A 7,074-nucleotide genomic window follows, 5' to 3' on the forward strand; every position below is an offset into this window, starting at 1 on the left:
CACTCCCAATTGACCTCTTATTTGAAGCGCAACTTATATTTCATCATACCCATCTCAATCCTTTATTATTTTCCATCATCACCTTGACATCATGAACTGATGATTTCTGTCACCATATTCATCCTTGTGAGTATATGGTTACTTCACTCACCATCTCTCCTAGCCTTGCTCTACCATTGTCTAAATCACCATCACCACCATCCTCTCTTGGACACATCTTTTATCAGGTCAGAATGTCACCACCATCTACTTTAGCACCCTTGTGCATTAGTATCACTTTGCCTAAAATTGTATATCTTTTTAGGCCACCATTTTCGTAATTTGTGAGGCACTCAACCTTGGGTGTAATGCATGTGTAGCAATTATCTCTTGTTGATCACTTGTGCATGGCCAAAAATATGTAGCCGGCCATGCCATGGCACACATGCATCATGCCTCTCCATTTCCCTCTCTCTCACATAATTACTCCACCTTGGGAAGCCTCTCCTCCTTTGTCCCTTCCCAATGCCACAAATAAATTCAGCTTGGGTCAAATATCTCTTCCCCAAACCAGCCTCCCAACTAACCCAATCAATGAAGAGGCTACCTCCCAACCAACCCAATCAATGAGGAGGCAGCCCACCCCCTCTCCCTCTATATAAAGGGGCTTGGCAGCCCACCCCCTCCTCACTTGCTCTCACTTTTCCACTCCCCACTCTTTCCTCCACTCCCACACACTCTCCTCCTACCTCTCCCCACGAAATTGCTGCTCCTCCTAGCTTCATGGCCGGCCATGGCCATGAAAAGCTCTCCAAGATGAAGCTCTCCCCCTCCCTCAAGCTCCCCCTCTCCATGAGAGCATCCCTCTCCTTCTTCTCCCCAATCCTAGATGGTTTTCTCTCCTCTTCTTCTTCCTCCCTTGCTAAGTTTGGATCTTGATGCAGGTGCATGTTGGTCCAAGCATGGAGAAGCTTCACCTATCCTCAGATCTGAAGTTCTTGACCAAAATTCGTCCAAAACCTTGCAGTAATTTCTTTCATCTTGCTGTTTCAGATTCTGGTACGAATTTGTAAAATCCACCAAAACTCGTGTACAGCTCCAAATCGAGTGATCCAAAGTTCCACGGTTAGCTTATGAAAAGATCTACAACTTGGCGTTGGTTTCATCCTCAAATTCGTAGCAGATATTCCTGAGTAATTAAAGTTCTGAAAACATGCTGTTTCGCTGTTTGTAAGATTTGTTTAGTTTTACAAAACCTTTTTGAGCAAACTCAACTGGGGATGAAAGCCTTCTCCATTAGCTTCATTTTGCCGTTGGTCTCACCACAAATAACCACCTAGAATTGAAATGGTTCACAGATCAATTTCTGGTCAGATCTGACTTTGTCTGTTTATACCATGAGCTTGGAGATGAATTTGTGAGTGAAACCAATTGCTTTAGAACCGTATTGTCAGTACCTTTCAGATGCAACTGACCTCATATTTTTAGGATTTTTCTACAATTTTTGGCATACAGATCTTGTTTTCTGTACAGTCAGATTCAAGCAAGGTCCTAAAATTGTAGGTTCAACCTTTTTGAGTGATTCCAATTGGGTTAGTCTTGTTATAATACTGGCCATCTAGGAAAAATAATTTTAGTCTCTGTTCATGCATATTTCTTACTGTTACTAATGTGTATGTGTGACATGGATTGTTGAACCAAAACTCTTTGGTTTATTTTTAAACCTTTGCCCACTCTTTTATTTAAAAATTGGTCAACCAATGTTTTATTCTTGCAAAACAAAACCTCTGCAACTTAACCTTAGTTCTATTGTTTGGCTTAAGTCTTCAAATGGTGTGGCATATCATTTACTTCCTATTCTTGTGTAGTGTTGTGTAAGCTTTACAAAGTAGAGAGAATGATTTCCCGCTTTTCCAAAAATGTTTCAAAAAAATAATATGAATGTTTGTAATGCCCAACTAATGCACTTGTCCTCTTTATGATGTTATCTACCAGGGGAGACTTAGTTGTGCCATGGTGATACCGAGAGAGGCAATTGCTAAGTTATGATACTCTCATACCTTTACTAGGTAAATAAAATGGGTTCTCTTTTAGTTGCTTTGTAGTATCTATAAGTTCTTTGTATGTTAGCCCGTAGTAAGGTGGTTAGCTATTGCTTGTTGATTGTTGAATGTTGCATGCTTGTTATGATTGGTGCAATGTGATTGATTGTGTTCCTTTTATATTTTCCGACGATAGATGCGAACGATTCCGGAGAAGAAGAAGAAGTGGTTCGGACAAGGATTTTATTTATATTGACGGGATTCTTATATTGATGAACTTGAAGAAGTCCAGGGACAAATAAGCCAAGGCAAGCCATCTTTTGATCTCTGATATGATGTCTCTTTGGATGTCATCTTGTGCTATCAATAGCATCTTGGTTCTATGTGTGATGATCTCCATATTGTTGCCATCTATGCTTGGATGCAAGCATGGCACCTCTAGTAGTTTTATCTTGTCAAGGTCTTGGTAATTGGTTGGGTGTATGGTATCATGGCCATTGCTATCCAACTTGCTTTCTATATTTAGCTTGAATATGTTCCACCTCGGGACAAGATTCATACTACACCCCCTTCTAGTGTAGATGTATCAATACCATGTTTTTGGTGTATTCTCAAATTGTGATGAGTATGCCTGTTTTCCCTTAATGGTGTTGGGGTTGGTCAATTCTCATCCCTATCTATCTATTGATTGGGTTAGATAGCACCACAAATCTGATAGTATATTTTCCTCTTGTGTTATCATAATACATGCTTAGCTCAAGCAAGTATGATCCACTCCAATACCTCTTTTTCATACCCTCAATGGCGTGATGACCCTCATATCGGCCATAGTGTTGTATTAGTTCAACTCATGAAACTTTAGGTTGGGAACCCCTCAAGGTTTACCTTGTTGTAAATGTTTATGAAAACCTTGGGTGAGGCAATCTTACCCAAGCGTATGGTTTGTGAAAGGAAAGGATCTTGACAAAGATGGTTGGAAAGAGGAAAGTGTGTGTGACTTGGGTTTTTGAGAAAAACGACACATGGTTCTTTGTATTCGCCCGGAACAATTAACCCGCGCAACCACACTACTCCAACGTGGGCACGGGGCTTAGCTTGACGTCTGTTCTTCTTAGCATGAGGCACCGCACAACTATACAAGGGTACAGTTACCCCCGAGTCCGGGTTGTCGTAGTTGGAGACAATCGTATAACGGGAGGCCTTCGGGGCTGACCCGTCCGGAAGACACTATGGGTCTCCTGGCTTGGCGGTGGAGCCACGCTCAAGAGGAGGTGAGCTGCCACGGTGCCGGGGAGGTACATACTCCATAGGGTAGGACCTCTTGCTAAGTTGAATGGGCGAAAGGCTTCGACTGATTATCCGAGACCCGCATACTTTCGTATGGCGAACCGGGGATGATCCCGGCGGATTTATCAGATCTTGTGGGGAAAGTGCGCACACTCTGCAGAGTTAAAACTATTCGAATAGCCGCGTCCGCGGTCATGGACGGTTGGGATGGCCGTTACCAAGCTGTGTCGAGTTTTGGTTTTGAAAATGATTTCCAAAGGAAATGCGTGTGTTGGAAGTACCGAAAGGGTACGGGAAAGATGTTGTGCCGACCATGTGGAGATGGTCGAGTAAAATGAAACAAAAGAGGGTGACCCTTCCTAGTGTTTCATGTAGAGGAACTCTGCTTTAACAAAGATATAGAGATGTCATAGGACTTTCTTAGTGTCCCCTTCAACTGTGATGTGGGATGCTATATCCACAAGAGAAACTGATTCTCTTTCACATGCTATATCCACAAGAGAAACTGATTCTCTTTCACATGCTATATCCACCAGAGAAACTATTCTTCCTCTCTTGTCTTCTTTAGTTAGAATTGTTATCACCTTCTTGATGGTTTGCGAGTACAATTCAAATGTACTCACGGCTTTGTCCCTGGCTATTTACTTGGCCAGACCTGGAGGACTTCGACAGATGAAGAAGGAGTTGACGACGTCTATGCGAGCTAGGAACGTCTTCCCGCCCGTTGCCCGTAGGGTTAAGGCAGATGACTTGGGCTCTACGCTGCTGAAGTGATTCTGCTACTCTGATGATTAGATTAGGCCCTTCGAGGCTATCTTGTAAAGATGGGTCATGTGACTTTATTGTAATTTTCTTATTCCGTTTTGTAAAGGATGATGTAATTTGATATCAGTTCGGTTATGTGTTCATGGCACACTGATCATGGGAACGTGAACTGTATACATAACAGGGTATTTCGGACAGCTAGTCCGGGGTCCCCACACATGCCGCATCTACTCCGCCTAGCTGTGCGCGACCCCCGCCGCCATGGTCATGTATTACCCTCATCGCTCCTCCGTCCTCATCCACGTCTTCCTTCCACCGAGAACATGGTCCGGATCGATCTCCATGGGAATCCTAGAGGACAGTGTTGCCCGCGAATAGTATGTAAGGAGCCTGGTCGTGGACGAGCTTGGCGAGCGAGCGAACTCAGTAGCTTAAGCGGAGTGCGTCGGGGATCTTGGAGCGGAGCCAGGCGGCCATGGACGCGGATAGATGGCATTTGTGCGTATTATGGGATTTTTTCTGCAGTGCAGATGAAATAAGACTGGTATAAACTGAACCGGTACAGATGGCATTTGTGCGTATTATGGGATTTGATGGGAGGGCAAAACGGTCCAAAAAAAAAGCGTTGACGAAACTTTTTGGCAGAAACCTTGGCTCCTTTATTATTAGGGTTATAGAGTATAGATATAGATATGTATCTACTTTATTCACCAAACGAACTAATGGGCCAGCCCATCCGAGTTCCGCTTCAAGCCATGTTCCGGCGCGCTAATGAGCGGTGTATATAGGGGCACCCCTTTCACGAGTCTCCCGATGACAGTCGGCAATTTTTATTCAACGCTTACTGCGTTCGTTAACCTGCCTACGCGTACCTTCCACTATACCGTTTCGCGTTTCTGGGCCTAGCCAGTTTGCCTTTTGCGGATACAAACCTGCGTTTCTGCTGGAATCGTACAAGGTAAAGCGAAGGAACGCCCGCTCCAAGGTAACATCTTCTAGTGTTTGCTTTTGTTGTAATTTTTTTTTCACCGACTTTCTTTTCCTTTTTTTTCTTTTTCTTTTTTGTTCTCTCTTTTATTTACTTCAGTTTTTTTTCATGTTTCCTTGTCAGTTTTTCCTTTTTTGCTTATTCTGCTTGCTTCTATGTGATAATATGAATTGTTTTATTTACATAATATGTGAATGTTTTCTTTAATCCTGCGAAAAATTATTCTGTATTGCATGATTCTTTTGTGGCACATGAACATTTGTAAAACTAGCGATCAATTATGTTAGTTGCACAAACTATTTTTGAACCACATTTTAATATTTTGCAAACAATTATTTGAATTGGACGAAAATTTTAAGCCTCACAAACATTTTTTTATATCTCACGGTATGTTTGAACCGCATGAACATTTTGTGGATATCATGAACAATTTTCAAACCTTGCAAACATATTTTTGAACTGTACGAACATTTTAAGGCTCAAGAACATTTTTAAAACATCGTTATCTTTTTGAATTGCATGAAAATTTTCTTGAATCTTGTCAATAATTTTTTAACCTTGCAAATAAAAAAGAATTGAACCGTACAAAAAAAAATTAAGGCACATTGACATTTTTAAACCTCGCCGACTTTTTGAATTGCTTGAACATTTTGTGACTCATGCGAACAATTTTTGAACCTTACAAGCCTTTTTCTGAACCGGGCAAACATTTTTAAGGCTCCCGAGCATTTTTGAAACCTCTCGATCTTTTGAATTGCAAGAACATTTTTTGAATCTTGTGAACAATTTTTAAACCTCGCAAATATGTTTTTGAATCGTACACACATTTTTAACGCTTGTGACCATTTTTTAAACCTCATGGCCTTTTTGAATTGCTTGAACATTTTCTAAATCTCGCAAAAAATTAAAACCTCGAAAACATTTTTCTGAACCGTACAAACATTTATAAGGATCGCAAACATTTTTGAAACCTCACTGCCTTTTTGACTTGCATGAAAATTTTCTAAATTTCTCGAAGAGTTTTTAAACCTTGCAAACCCTTTTTTAACTGTACACACTTTTTAAGACCCGTGTCCATTTTTGAAACCTTACGGTCTTTTTGAATTGCAAGAACATTTTCCAAATCTCGTGAACATTATTAAACCTTGCAAAGATTTTTTTGAACCGTATGAACATTTTAAAGGCTCTCCAACATTTTTGAAACCATGTGATTTTTAGAACTGCATTAATAGTTTTTGAATCCCATGAACACTTTAAAACAAATTGGGAACATGATTAAAAATGTGATTTATAAATTGTGAACATGTTTTAGAAATATGTCAGCGATTTTTTAAATATCTTAACATATTTAATACGTGAATATATTTTAAATTTTGTGAACATTATTTGAATATGTTCCTTTCTACTTAATCCACGGATAGTTTTTGATTTCACCTATTTATCGAAATTAAAAGATGTTTTTCCTTGCACAAAAAATGAGCGATTTTAACCACATAAGATATGGAAAGCGAAACATTTTACAAGCTCACGAACGTGAACCGTAATCTACCGAAGCACTGAATAAGAGCATGTACAATAGTGATATCTTAGCAGTGCCACATAGGATAAACGCTGAGGTGGAGGAAAGAGAAAGATAAAAAAAGACTTTTCTTCTCTTAGCTAAGAAATCATCTATTAACACAATCTGTCTCAGCACATATTTAGAATATCTCATTACTAAAGATAAGACTAAAAAACAATTTATTGTACATCATTTTGTTGTATCTAGATTAAGTGATAGAAATAAGATAAAACGGTCTTATCAACCATTGCACATGCCCTATGTCCAGTTGCACTAGTATTAAATCTGTCTGTGTGGGGGCAGGTCGAGCAGCACCAATGAACCTAGGAGTGTAGGATGAAGAAAACAATCGGACAAGAAAATGGGCCAAGCCCGAACAGCCAGGGAAGGTACCTCGTGTGCGTTCACCAATTGACGCTTGAATTCATACTTATGTACACCATTGTGTTTTC

The 7,074-nt window shown here is 40.3% G+C and overlaps 1 long non-coding RNA gene across 1 annotated transcript; it reads left to right on the forward strand.

Annotated features, from left to right (window-relative positions):
- The first annotated feature begins 375 nt into the window (after positions 1–375).
- On the forward strand, positions 376–2,657 carry LOC127338262 (uncharacterized). Its single transcript, XR_007874262.2, has 3 exons — positions 376–1,005; positions 1,975–2,048; positions 2,218–2,657. It is a non-coding gene; the product is annotated as an uncharacterized lncRNA (long non-coding RNA).
- Positions 2,658–7,074: the final 4,417 nt, after the last annotated feature.

This window comes from Lolium perenne, chromosome 3 (genome assembly GCF_019359855.2).
Source record: "Lolium perenne isolate Kyuss_39 chromosome 3, Kyuss_2.0, whole genome shotgun sequence".
NCBI classification, from domain to species: domain Eukaryota; kingdom Viridiplantae; phylum Streptophyta; class Magnoliopsida; order Poales; family Poaceae; genus Lolium; species Lolium perenne.